The following is a 15,287-nucleotide window of genomic DNA, read 5'->3' on the forward strand; positions in this document are numbered from 1 at the left end:
TCACCATGCTGGCCTGCAGCCAGGAGGCAGTTCCCCTAATAAGACTCCATACTCAAAAGGAAGATGCTCCCCACCCAGCTGTCTTATGCACATGGGACAGTGGTTAACTATCAGCCCTCAACCCTTTCTCTCAGATCTCTCTTTGGCAATAAGCAAGCAATCTAGATGAGCCTGTGTCTACCAAGTTACTACAGCAAAAAATGACATTCCTATCCTTTTCCCAAAACTATTAAACATGATTTCAGGTCTTAGAAGTGTGTTCCTTACCCACATTCCTGTCATGGTGTTCCTTGTGTCACAGGCATTCTAATATTTATGCTAAAAGTATGATGGAATTAAAGTGCAGGATTCTGGAATATCCTTAGGGAATAATTTTGTAAATATGTATTCAGTGCTATGAGTCCACTTCAAAAGTAAAAAGGAAAAAAAAATAAAAATAAGGAAAAAGAGAAAAAAAACCCTCAGCTCTTCAGAAGTATTTTTATGAACCTCAGGGATGAGTCATCTCTGGCAGAGGAGATTTTACAGGATGCAAAGGGGGACTGATTCTACACCAAAACAGGGAAATCACCATTCCTTCAGTTTGATGCATGACTTTTTTAACTAGAGCTCCCCTTACCATCACAAAGAGCCCTCCACTCCTCACACATGACTGACAGACAGTCCCCTCTAGTTCTACATTGTGCATGGACAGCCTGGTCCATAACCTGGGCTGGGGGTGTTAAATAACAGAGACGAGTACCCTCTGCTACCTTGAGAAGGATCCAGAAAGGCTGTTTCCTTTTTCTTTTTAGCTTCCTAGAAAAATGCATCTTCTCTATTAAACACCCTTACCTTTCTTCATCAGGCATGGGAATTCAGTATCAGACAGAGTCATCTCTAATCTCTCAAGTACCTTTCAATTTTACTTGCTACTAGGGCACTAAGATTCCCCTCTCTGTGACAGATAAAATGCTTTCAGGGGTGGAGGTCAGTTCCCTGATATATCTAGACAGAAGCCTCTAATCACTTGAGTTTTTATCCAAGTGAGAGCTGTGAACATGCTGCATTCCTAAAATCTACTTATTAACATGATAACTAGTCTAATGGATGCCTTCAGATGCTTGAAAGTTGAAGGCAGAAGCAAGCATGCATACATATCAGGACAGTTTCTACACTTTTAAGTCAATTTACTACTTGCCTAGAATTGAAAAGAGAATGACAAGTCCAGACCTGCAAGGAGTTTAATGGAAGTTAGCAAACTCTAACTATAGCTGACAGGGCAGAGTTGGATGGTGTCTTCCCTACCACACATAGGATTTTATTTGGTGCTCTTAAGTCTTGTGAGTCTAAATTTTAAATAATCTATTGCTCTCTGCCATTTTAATGTTTGCATACAGATTCCTGTGACAGAGTAGCAAAAATCCATTCTGGATCGTTTTTCAATTAACAGGTAAAAGAAAAGACAAATTGTTCCCAGCTACTCTTTCAATGTATCCAGCATTTGTAACAGCAGAAAGTATATTCTAGGAAAAGGCCTGGTTTTGATGTAGGCTCAAGAAAATATTCCAACAGCTCACTCAAAACAAATTGGTAAGAGGAGTTTGCTGAATGAAAAGTAGAACAGTCTCACTTCCTTTGGTGGAAAGACCCTTTCCAAGTGTGAGTCAGGAACAGCTTTTCCGTTGTTCTCAGCACTGAATGGCAGTCGCTCATTTGGCTTCCCATGAGTCCTGGCCCAGAGTCAACACTGGACTGCTACCTGCATGACACACTCAATTCAGCAGGAAGGGAAGAGCAAAGATGCTTATTAACACCAATATCACACACACTTTTAAACAAACATGTAGGTTGGGTTGCTAAATTCACACCTGGAGTGTGAAGGAGGGTCCTCAAGTTTCCAAGCCTTCTCAGTTTCAGATTAAATTTCTACCCTTGGGGGTAGAAGCAGTATCTTTCCTGCTCCAAGCACAGCTATAGGGTGCCACATGAATAAACAATAGAGCAAGGCAAGAGATTAGAGAAATATAACAGTGCTCTGACATCTCAAGTTTGAATTACTTAGAAACTGCACCAATTCCTGGCAAGGCTGACCTAACCTGTGATCCTGAGAGTTCGATAAATTGAATTCCACAGAGTTCACCATGTATTGGTTTTTGATGAAAACTTTAAAAAACAGGTTTGTTTTTTTCCTCTCCACAGTTCTGACAGTGTTGTATAAGCATCGTGATTTCTCTTGCTGCTTTGAGACAAGTTTCTTTCTAAGCTCTCACCATGCTAGGCACTGAGTTTTCCTTGGCTTTTCTCTCCACCCCAGAGGATGCTATGTTTCCATGATGTATTATTAAAGTGTATATGTTGTTTATGAGCTACCCTGGTATCCTTCAGTAGGGAGACACAATCTAAATGTAAAATAGCATTACTGCGATAAATAAGGAGAATTCAAAGCTCTGGCACCTTTACTGTATGTATGAGATGTGCTTGGATGCTAAAAGCTACCCTCTTTTGAATGTAAAACACTAGTACCTTGTAGTTTCTGCACTGAGATCTGTAAGTACAGAAACAAAGTCTGACTTCTAAATGACTAATGCATGCAACTGCACTGCAGACCTGAGAAGTTCCTTCCACAGCCACCTGAAAACAACTGAGTAGTTCGTAGCAAACAGTATTTAATAACAAGAAGAAACAGTATTTAGTAATGAGAATGAATTGGAAAATTATCCTACCCCATCAGTTGACAGGAGTTGTTTTGCTTGTGAGGTGTTTTGCTGATTCATTGCACTCAAAATGTGAGAACTGGGAGAGACAGAGGCACAAAACCTAAAATGCTTCACTGGCATTAGCCAGGCATATTGTGGTGCAATGGGTATAATTCCCTCCCCGAGAGAGTTCTGTCGGAACGATGTTTGAGAGCCGCTGAAAGTGAGGTGGCAACGACCCTGCTCTGCGGCACTCTTTTGACTTAATAGGAACAGCTGGTCAATGAAGTGTTTGCTAGAAATTTAACAGGGCTCAAACAGTGAAAAACGTCTGCCAATAAATCAAAAGGGAGCACCAAGCTAAATGAGGTTTAATTTAAATTCGTACCTAGGGCTGACAGATGAGAGTTTCATGGCTCTTCTGCATTGCATTAGCACAGGTCTGTGCCCACATCAGCAGCAGCTGCTCGGGGAAGATGATTCTGAGTGGCAATCTGGGGTCTTGGGTTAAGTGTATGGCAATCGTGTGAAAGTGTGCATCAAATGCAATGGGGGCTAGTGGGGAAAAGCAATGGGAAGTCATTTCTCCCTAATGGCACATTTTCCAAGCCATTCAAACATGATGAAAGCCACAAAAATTTTCAGCTCTGCTGTGCCCCATTGGTGCCGTCAGCTTGGTTCCACTGTTCCCCGGCAGAGCACGCTGCCATATCAGACAAGGCTGTTGCCATATGGGGAGTACCCCTGCAATGACAGCTGGGGATAGCAAAGGGAGGGAAGTCATCTAACCTTTCTGCTTCCTTGCAGAGGAAGCCCTCACAACCTGCAGCGAAAGGCCAGCTTTCTCTGAGCCCTCAGGATATGGTGGGTGTGGGTGGAAACCTCCAGATAGTCACCTTGCAGTGGGTTGAAGGTGGCCATCACTGGCACCAGGGGTTCATGCATCCATCCTGCTTCACTGGGTAGTTTTCAGTCTGGCAGCAAGGACTAGACTTCACCTTGAGACACTCTCAGGAAGACTAGGTGCCTTTGATTCCCTGGGAGATCAAGAGAGTCATGTTAAGAGAAGCATGAAAGTTTGCTGGTTGTGCCCGCTCATGCCTACCATGAGAAATGCTGACTTATTTTCAGGCAAATGCTCAATCACACTCACGTGACTTTGGAGAAAAGCTTTATGGCTGCTGGTGGGCAACTTTAGCAATTGTAACAGTGGCAATTTCACTTCAGGTTTTGTGCTATAGCTGAACCCATTTGGTACCCATGATTGGTATCTTGCCTGGAGAAGGCTGGAATCTGATTTCCAACTATGCTGCGCTTCATGAAACGGGCTTCCTCGCCTTTGTGCTGGAGGGAACTGAATTTGCTGCTGAAGCAGCATCCTGTTTGCCAGGAGGCCTTGGCGTGCTGTTAATGGAAATAACCACTTTTCAGGCCATTGGAGTAATGCAAGCAGCCAGTGCAAAACTGCATGAACAAGAATAACAAGTGGGATGTTGCTGCACCACAGATGTGAGAGCGATGGACAGATGCCAAGGTGGCTGCCTGTTGACTCCATGAGACAGAGTCCTGGGACCAGTGCAGGGCCAGGCAGAGAGAGAGTCCTCTCTCCTCCTCGGCCTCTGCCCATGGTTGCAAAGCACTGCAGAGGTACGTGGGCAGCCCACTGTGCCTCAAAGGGTTATTTGTGTTGCCCAATGTTGCTTGTTTTGAATCTGTGATGACCCATGGAGCTGCTGGAGTGTTTGTTCTCAATTCTCAAACCAAGATACAGTGCTGGTTGTCCCTTTGTCTGAAATGTGGCATAACTGCAGAGGTAAAAGAGAAAGTGAAGGTGGGGAACAGCTGAAGGATGAGCTGCAAGGTGAATTTCTTTGGGCTGGGTTGTCACTGCATTCTGCATGGCCACTCTCTGCTTGAATCGGGGAATTAGCTTAGCTCTTTTTTTTCCCTTCAAATGAAATTAGAGATATCCAACACATGACACATGCTACCAAGCGTACCAGGGGGTATTTCTAGTCTATGAACAAATCTAAACAAATGCATCTGTATGGAAAGAATTGTGACCATTGCCTCACATACTCACTGATGTTCTGACTGGAAGAAACCTCAACAAACTTCTTGTTTGTAACTTTTTCCAGAAGTTTCAAATAAAAGAGACTGAAAATAGTGCAGAAAAGGCAAGAAAGAGGAAATTGGGAATAACTGACTTATACAGATATACTGGTATATTCCAGTTAGCTTTTCACATACAAATACTAACTTGAGTGCATGCACACACACATATGCACACATAAAATGGATTAGATTAGTTCTGCAGCTTTTGAAAACCACAGCTACACTTTTCACAAGTTAGAGGCAGCCATATTTCCTTTAGAAATCATCTGGTAGGAAAATATCAAAAGCAGAATGTGCAGGCTTTTAAAGAAATGTGTAGGAGCAAAACAAGCTTATTTCTGTTTTAATCCAAATTGAATCATATGTCTTATGTCAAAGCTATAAAAAACAAGGAAGGTAAAAGAGGTAATTCATGTACTACGAACTTTAAAAAAAAAAAGGTATTATTTCCTTCTCTTTACACAAAAGAATAATAATAAAAAAAAAGTATCAATTCCTACCAAGAAAATTTCACCTTCTTCCTGCCATTAAGAAGAAACTAAGGAGACACATCCTCTTCTGGTATAGTCTGTTACAGCTCCCCAGGATTCAAAGAAACTAGGACAGTTTCTGACAATGGAGGACATGATCCTCAGATCTTTAGTAAGTGAAAAATCATCCTGTCTGAAACTATTCTGGGGGGAAAGCTTCTCCAGAGACAGCAAATAAAATACTTTCACGGCTCTGTAAAGGAGATCAGTTGATCCTGAGTGAAGGCCGCCACCATTTACTGCCTGCCAGGAGAAGTGCAATGTCCCCTGGCCCTTTTCCCAAGCCCCAGAGGAGCAGTGTGCAGGTCAGATGAGTTGTCCAGCTGGCAGCAGCCACCATCTGTCCCGTTGGCCACGTCTGCCATTACATAATGGCCCAGATATGGTCAACTGACCAGGAGGTCCTGGAGAAGGAGAGCTCCCAGATGGCAGTCTGCTGCCACCACAGGTACTTATTACATTGCTCCCTCCTCAGGTCTGGGGAGCTTGGGGGAAGGATAGTGTCCAGAATGGGGGTGCATGAAGTCCTTAGGTACCAGGAGCCTGTTTCTTACCTTCTTTTTCCCTCAGATCCTACCAGAGCAAGGGCTGTGCAACAGACTTGGTCTGAAAAATTAGTGAACCAGGTGGTTCTGGAAAGTACAACACACATGCTCTCTGCATGGACTCAACACGGACAGTCAGACACCACACAAAGGAGTGTGAGACTGGGCTAGGACACGAGGAGGATAAAAGACCTAAAAATCTTCTGGCAAGCTGAAAAACTTCCAGTAGCCTTGGAGCCATATTCAGCTGTATGACCTTAGATGCTGATGCAACAAAAGGATGATGTCAGGTGCAGAAAGGATTTAGAGTGTGTAAATTAGGATCCGGTAGGACACATATCTCCCATTGATATTACAGACAGCTTCAGAGCACCCAGGAGGCTGAAGGCTCCAACAGGGAGCTACATCCATCCAAACAACATAGACTCCCTGCTGCCTGCTTGGTACTTGTGTTGGTACATGAGGCAGGACATGCAATCTCTCCCTCCGTTGCTGCAAATCAAGGTGAATCCACTGATTTCTCTTGACACAGTGTGGTGAAAGTCCATGTCATTTCAATTGCACCATTATATTTTTACCTAGCCTCCTTCCGTCCTTAGAGCAGGCTGAGAGCTCTTCACAACACAGCTTCTGTCTATGGGTCCTGGGCCACGATGGGGGCTCCTAGATACAAGATCAAAAATTAATAAAATAATAAAAATACAACAGTTCTTGCAACTACCTCCTCCAACTTCTTGCTTTCTCATTCCCCTCACTCTTGGGTTCTGTAGCAGTAGAATTGAAGAGTGCCGCAAATTTCAGGTTATCTCTGGAAAGTCTTCCCAGAAGAGCCTGAAATGGCCACATGGTTTTAGAGAAAGTGGGAGGATGTCACTTTCACTCATAGGTCAAGACTAAGTGCTGAGCTGGATGCATTAATCCTATCTGAGCTGCACAGGTCTCCAAATCTCCTGCCTCTTCTGAGAACATTGAAATATTACCAAACTAATACAAAAACTATCATCACCCCAAACCATGTTCATCCAGTGCTAGGAAAAGATCGTTTGGCAGACCAGAAAACTGTATAAAATCACTACCATGACGAGAAAGACATTTCTGAGCTGCTATGTATTTATTTTCTGCATATGGAACCAGTAATTTTGAATGCTTGATAAAATCAAGGACAATTAAACTAAATTGAGCTTAAATTTCAGACTGTAACGTACATCTATGTATTTCTTTCTTCAATGTCTGGAATTGCTAACCAGCAGCACAAGCTAAGTTCAAATATCAGACAAGGTGGGAATAAATTCATTATTTGTCAAAAAGCAGACAATAAAGGTGTTGGAATACTTTGCATTATTCTCAGAACAGAAGAGTTGAAACAAGGTCTGTATTCCAGTCTGGTATATGTTTAGGATGAGAATAACATTTCAGGAGTTGAGGGGGGATAGGACAAGGTCAAACAGCAATGACCCAGCTAATGAGAAATTCCACCATTCTGTGCAAGAGCATGAAGGAGCCCCATTGAGGGCTGAGCCCTCAGTATTTATGAACAGCATCACTAGCTGTGCTCTCAGCTTCCTGCACACTCAACATCACTTCTCTGAGCTGCACTCCTAGAGATCTGTTGTTAGCCTGGCACAAAGTGCTGTGCCTGTGTGATTTTATTTTGTTTCTACTCTCAAATCCTCAGATGACCTGTGAGAAGAACAACATTTTTCCAAGCCAAGCAGATGGCTTGCAAGGTGATACTTGTTCAGGAAGGGCAGGGTCTGTTAATGACTTTTCCAAAGTTCCACTGTCCAATTACCAACAATGTCATTTCCAGAAAGCGAATCCTGTGGTAAGACAGCAAGGAAAGATGATTTTAACAACACAGTACTATCCCATGTCTATTTAAAAAATGTGTAAAAACTTTATGGCCATACAAACATCCATCAAGCTAAGTTTTCTATAGGTTCTAGATGGCTGAAGTCCTACAGAGGGGGGTTGAAGGGAGATGACTTGTACTTTCAGGAACAGTCAAGTCAGTTGAGGCCAAAGAGGCTAAATGAATCATTCAGTTAGAGACCACATGGAGTAAGAAAAGGATTTTGATACCATCCAAAGCTCCTCTTATCATAGGAAGCCATACAGTAGGATATCATACAGCTTAGGGGGAAAAATTAATATCAAACTCTTTATGAAATCCCTCATTTGTGAAAAATCCATTCAGCTCAGCCTCTGAAGCACAATGGCTGGCTTCTCAGCAAGTCACTATTCAAATCCTCCCCATCCAGTGACAGCTGCAGAGAAAGTGTTAGATGTCTTACTAGAGGCTGGCAGAGCAACTTACACAGGGAACCTGTGGGTCCTACCATTTCCCCCTCATCTCTAATGAACACTCATTTCTAGAACAATAAAATCTCCTCTTGTTAGTGATCACTTCAAAAGAAAAATACAGCTTGCATGCAGTAATACCTTCTAATGTTTATTTCCGTCTACCTTTGAAATGCAGACTGCTACACAGAGGCAACCAAATGTCCTAATTTAACCTCTTAGATGGTTATCAAATCAAAAGGAAGAACAATGAGAAATCCAGCAAATCAAAGGCTTCTCAAGAGGGTTCAGGGACTTCAAAACAGCCTCTTCTCACATGCAATACTTGCGTGGGAGAACAGGGGGAGGAAACACTCCGTCCAGGTCTTCAATCAGTTTAGGAGTTATTCCTATCACTTTCTGACAGCTTCTTCTATTATAAGAAAATTTGATCCACTTCACAGGAGTGACTTATTACCAGTTTTGTCTACAGCACAGAGTGCTAAGCAAAAAACTTTCCTACCCAGAGATCAGCTTCCAGTCTCAATCTGCAATAACTAAAGTTACCAACAAAATCTTTTGACAACAGGAATTTTTTCCATTATTTATTTTTTGAGAGAGACAGAAATGCTATTTGAATTATCAGCTGCCCAAGTACATCAGAGAAGATTCACTTGAGAAATAAGAGGCAGAGTCAGACACACAGAATAGGTCAAAAAAGGTTTTAATTATGTTCTGGTTTTAAAGAGAGACAAAACCATGCCATTGAAGTCTATAACCCAAGTATCACATCACAGAAGTTTGCAATTCAGTAAGGTTGTAAAAAATATTTAATTCTGCAGTAGGCACAGATGTGGTTGAGAAATTACCCAAAGATTTGTCTAAGAAACATTAAAATGAAACATTGACTGCAATCACACTTTGTTGGGACTGATACTCTCATCTTCATAAAGTTTAGGGTATTAACAATGGTCTGGGCAACCATTTATTCTGATAATTTGGTATGCAGTCCTCCTAGTTATAACAAGAACACTTATTCCCTGTATCTAAGTTTACACATAATTCTATCTTCCCACCAGCATTTTGGAACACAGCCTTATATGCTGAGGAAGTTACAGCAACAGAAAATAATACCCCCATACCCAGTCACATGTCATGAAGCTGAACTCTTCTTTATCCAGAGAACTAGAAGAGGAACCAAGCAAAACTAGATCAGCTCAACAGGATGTTTGTAAGGTCCTATTGATCCTGTTTAGAAAATATCACACCTTGACCTTAGTTGAATGATCTTCCTTTCAAAAGGATCCATCACGGTCACCTTGTTTAGGACAGTCTTCCTTTCTTCCTTCCTTCTTTCACATCATCAAAGCCCTAGACCAAAACATGGCAACAGAAGATCTCACCTTCACATCACTGTGTTTTGATTTTAAATAATTCCCTATATCTGGAGCAAGTGATTTTTCCTCAGTACTGAGCAAAACAGAAACAGGCAGTCTTTGTGAGCCACCAGAAGCTTTGAGTTCCCATTTAGGGCAAGTCGGACGTGGTAATGATTTAGGGATGACAGCTATGAAGGAATAAGGCTAGGTTCCTATTTGGGAAATTACAGTGTTTTAAATATAAGGCTGAAATTGGAGATATTTTTAGCAAAATCATCTTCTAATTACTCCAGGCGCTATGCGTATGTACTGCAGTCCTCATGTCCTTGAAAAAATGCAGGAGAAGATTTTAGGTTGTCATGGAGGATAATTTTGTACTCTGTCACAGGAGCATGGCTCAGCGGTAGGTTTTGCCATGGAAATGGTATTCTGTAGTAACACCTCTGACTTTTTATCCCCATTTTCAAAACAGGACAAGAACCATCTTGGAGGAGCATAATCCAATGCCACTACCTTTGTGACCCTAGGATGGGGGTACTCCAGAAACACAGAATGTTATTTTAAGCATTATTGCCAACAAATGTATTTGAGAGATCAATTAAAAATCTCTAAAAGATCATTGGCTTGGAGAACTCTGAGCTACAATGAACATTCACAATGAGCTTGTACAGATGCTATCTTTCAGATTTAATCTGTATGTTCTGTATGTGCACAGTGTGGCATGTGCTGCTGTCCCTAACACTGCACAACAGCCATTCACTTTTGTCAGAAAGTAATTGCAGTATTCTGGATGATGATTTGTTGACTAGTTAATGGCCGTCACTGAACATACTGTATGTACATTAGCTGTCCTGTTTTAATGAGGAACAGAACTCTTTAACGTTCCTCTTCTGCCATTTTTTCATTTTTGCTATGCAATTAAAAAATGACAAATGTAACCCTCAAAAGGGGTGGGACTTGACAATCTCTAGAGGTCTCTTCCAACCTCAGCTATTCTGTGACTCTATGAAAATATCTTGGAATCTTTAAACAGCATTAGGGGATTTATCATCACCTGTGCATGAGCAGATAGCTGAGACACCGACATGGTTGGTAACACAAATGAGACTGTAGTGAGTTGCTTTTGTCTCACGCTGCAGCAGAATTGCCTTCACTCCACTACAAGATGTGAACGTGAGAGCTCCCTGAGTGCTATTTTAAACAGGTGCTTGTTCCATGTAACTTGTTAGTATTTCTCCTGAAAAACAGGTATCAAAAGCCATTACTTGGCTAGATTTCAGTCGGCCCTATCTTTCTGTGCCTAACTGAACAGCAGCACGCTAAATGTGCTTCTCTGTAAAGGACTGAAAGAAAATTGCACATTGCCATCAGAAAGTGCACAAGGCCAGGGTTCAGGCATGTGAGTCTCTGGGGAAGCACACAGACCTGTTGCTGCCTGTCCTCTTGAGCCCCTGGACTAGTGTGGCTTGCCACAGCAACAGTGGTGATGCAAGCTGTGGTCTGCTTTTCTAAGTCTAGGCTTGGTGTTTCATTTGGCATGGCTGCGGTATGACATCCTTCTCCAAAAAAAGGGAAAACAGTATCCCCGTCTCCCCTGTGGTTTCATGAGGGCCACATCTGTTAGGTAAAAGAAGACCAGTCTGTGATACATATGCTTCAGTTACCTGGAAGTTGCCTTGGTTGTTGCTTATGTCAACATGATCATCATGGAGTTCATTCTGAATAAGTCTGAACAAAACTTTCCATTATATTTGATAAACAAAATTGCTGATGTCTTATTCAAAATGGCTTGGCTGGCATCCCATGGCCTAGTATAATAAATGCAATCTTGTGTTTTAAGTCATCTTCATCTGGGGTCATAGCACCGTTCACTAGCCTGAATCTCAGAATGAATCTTTCCACTAAGCTACTTGCATCTGAGTAGGAGGGAAGTGATGTGACACATCTGACAGCATTTCTTTTAACGAACAACAGGCACTCTTTGGATGTGAATTGACTTCCATTGTCACTTAGAATCTGTCCAGGAACTTGAAAACGAGAGCCTTAACACTTCCAGTATCTGGGCCGAAGTAATTTGCACGGAGTATTGCAAGCCATTTTCAAGGCACAGTTACCAAAGCTGAAAAAATAGAACTTATGAAAAGTGTAGAGGTTTTCTGAATTCTACCTGCTGACTGTTGCTACTGCAGAGTACATTGTGTTTGTGGATAATCTTGACATTGAATTGCCAACCATCATTTACCCCACAGACTACCTGGTCAGCATTTAGTTAGCAAACAGTACTCACATGCTTTTTGTAGTACAAAAACCTGTACTTGATGATCTTAAAGGTCCTCCCTGACCTTAATTATTTTATGATTCTAAGGCACATTGCAAGAGATGATGTCCGCTCAGCGGTTAGTTCATTTGCTTTAGGAAATGCTAGAGCAAAAGAGTGGAGAGGGAATAAAGGACTAGCAACAGTTCACTTGGGAAAGTCAGCTCTGCTGCTGGGGAGGGGGGGGATCCATAGTAAGAAATTACTTCTTGAGAAAAGAGCATAATTGTGAGACATTTTGTAGTTGTAATGCCTCACAGATAGAATTGCATTTGCATATTATACACTAACCAGTCCCTTGTGCATCATCGAAACTCTCTTCACACAGGCAATGCTCTGTCAGTTTTCATAACCCAGCTGCCTGGACAGGAATTGTTCTGTTTTCCTTCCTAAAACTGTGTGTGAAAGCAGAACTGTTCTGTGCTCACAACTGGCTTTATGGAATGGGTATTTTTGTCAAATCTCCACAAACTCAGAAAATATTTTGCCTATGGGTTGAACAGGAGCTACTACATAATGTAGTAAATTTTGAATTTCATACTTAGCAAGAGCTGATTATTTTTCCTCTTTGAAGCTATCATTAGCAGATGTTCCAGGCTTTTGGTATCTGCTGCACAGTCCTCAACAGAGACATGGACACACAGGCTAAACTCTTTTCTCCATGAATATGGTGAGGAGTCCCAGTGACACAGGCTGCTGTTCTCATTCCCTTTTTGCAAGCCTCGTGAACACTCTCTGTTCTTTCGCAGCTCTGGGCCAGCATGACCAAATCTTAATGAGTGTGTCTCTAATTTTCTGTAAGCATCAAGAAGCCTCAGTGGCACAGACAGACTCCAAAGGGACAACACTTTTATTACACACACATACATAAGGTCATAGTACTTGAGCATCTACTCTATGTCCAGGGCTTTGTGGTTCCTGTAAATTGAAGAGATAGAGGAGTTACAGGAGTTAGTAACTACAAAGCTGTAGCTAATAGTGACTTCCTTTTGCTTCAGACCTGTGTGCCTGCATGTTTGTTACTGACAGACTGTCAGCCCATTTCCACTAGTCAGGATGACTCAGTCATGCACTTCACCTCTCACTAGAGCTAAACGGCCTCCCTTGCTGCCCTGGGACCAACTTGCCTTCCCTGCTGATAAAGTGGTGTTCTCTGGGGAAAGGAAAATGGGTATTTTACCACCCCATCAGACTAAAGTACCCCTTTCAGACACCTGTGTCTTTCTTCTGTAAAGTCTTGAGCCATGGTCTGGGGGACTGAAGAGCATTACCAAGCTGTGCAGTCAAACACTGTGCAGTGGGGAAACACACACACGCCTGGCAGTATCCAAATGTCTCAGCTCACCTCCATGGGACAACACTCTTGTAAGGTCATGCTGGAAACAGCTGAGCTTAGGGAGAGGGCAATGCTTAGGGGAAAGGCCATATCCAGGCTCTCTAGTCTTTGCACTGCTCCAAGTTCATTACCATCCCCAGCACAATTCCGTGGTTATACTAGAAGCCCCTTTGAAAAGAGAGGTGGTGAGCACGCCCACGTGCAGCTACAGTGCTGCAGGAGTAGCAGTGCATGCCTTCTCCATCCTCCCTGATGGGGACAGGGATGTAGGGAGCACAGAACAGGACCTTCCCTGAAGAGGCAGCAGTACAAGACTAGCCACAGGAAGGGAGTGTCAATAACAGTTTCAAGCCATTTTGTATTTTTACTGTTCCTAATGCTGGAGGGGATTGGGCTGTATACATATGTCAAAAGGTTAATTTTGGATATTTGAGAAGAAGGGTGCAACGCCAGCCTTTTCCCTAACACACTGCTCTCACTGTGCCTTGGAGACTGCACCAGGCAGCTTGCCCCATGCAGAGGGAGAGTCCAGCACCACTTCTAACAGGTGCACCAGGCTCAGCAATAGGAAATCACCATCCTCATTTAGCTACAGGCACTCTTGAAAAATGACTTGGCTGTGACACCAGAACCAAAGGAGGTTGTGTTTTACTGCTTGACGTTCATAAGAGGAAGCAAATGGCCAGCTGCTAGTCTTAGTTTCAGGGATAAAACAGCTTTGATGTAAGCAGCAAATGGTGAAAAGCACAAAGCCGACCACAACTGCTTCAAACTTCAGCATTTATCTGCTGTAGATTAGTTTTGCAGAATACCAGCAGGTCACTGACTCACACGGGTAGGTATTACCTGGCAGCAAAATTACTGTTGATTTCATACAATTGATTTCTCAGCCAAAGAGTAACATACTAAATCTTTTCTTTTAAAAGAACAAACTACCATAGCAGGAGAAAGTAAACTATTCCAGGAGCCCACTGCTTTAAAGACCAGAAAACCTTTCAGAGATGCTTTTCACTGCCTGATAGAGGAAAGAGACTTGTTTTGCTCCTTAATGCTTTCCAAGCAGTTATTTTATGAGTCTCAAACCTCCATGTTGTCAAACCAGAATTCTTCATTAAAAAGATGTTGCATACAATAGTCTATAAACTGAACCAAAGGAGAAGATTATAAGTACAATGAAACAGCATCAACTGCCAAGCAAACTGACAGGGGGAATTCAAACTAAGATTGTTTTTCTATTCTTATCTTACCTCATTATAAGTCAGAGTTTTTGTTTACCCTGGAGAGAGACACGTTTCTGGTTTTGCCCTCCTGGTGTGTCACTCCGTATCTACACCCTCGTCCCTGTAATGCCAGGGCTCTCAGCAGACTTGCTCCCTCATGGTCCACTTGATCAGAACTACTGCACAGGTATAGTTATGGCCTGTTTGTGAAGCTTCTTACACTGGAGTTCACCAGAACAGTGTTTAGCAGAGGCAGTTGCCTGGTATTTATTCTCTTACCTCTCCAGTCCTGGAGTCTACTCAATCCTTTAGCCTCAATTAATACGTACACAAGTAAAACATACATATTTCTATTGGCAGGATATGAGGTAAGAGGAAAGTGGGGTGTGTAATGCCCTGGCTCCACATGCCCCAACTCATGCCTTCACCATGCAGGCCAAGGACATACCCAGTTGCTGCAATACTAAAATCTGTTACCGGTACTGCACATGCATTTATATAGCACTGATTTACCTAAAACGGGTTCAAAAGTGTCCCCATGCTCCTGTGCTGTGATACAGGGATGTGTGTCCCATATCCACTATTCCCAGTGACCTGGGAGCATGCATATGCCTGAGTACATAATTCTACCCCCAAGCTTTTGGAGCTCAGGAACAGTGTAACTTTTAAGAAAAGAAAAATGGCTCACCTGTTACTCTGCTCTTCTGGGACCTCAGCCCGTACACTTTGGCTCTTGATTCTTGGCCCTCTTCAGAGGCAGTCGTGTATCTGAGTCTCCTGGCTGAAGAGTAGGTCCTCATCCCTCACAACAGCCCTTGCTGCCTTCACTTGTTCTGCCTCCTCCAGTCACCATCTTCTTTTTTTGTGTAAAAAGCCTCATTTCTCAG

The sequence above is a fragment of the Corapipo altera genome, unplaced genomic scaffold (genome assembly GCF_003945725.1).
Source record: "Corapipo altera isolate COAL_440 unplaced genomic scaffold, ASM394572v1 2, whole genome shotgun sequence".
In the NCBI taxonomy this organism is placed as follows: Eukaryota; Metazoa; Chordata; class Aves; order Passeriformes; family Pipridae; genus Corapipo; species Corapipo altera.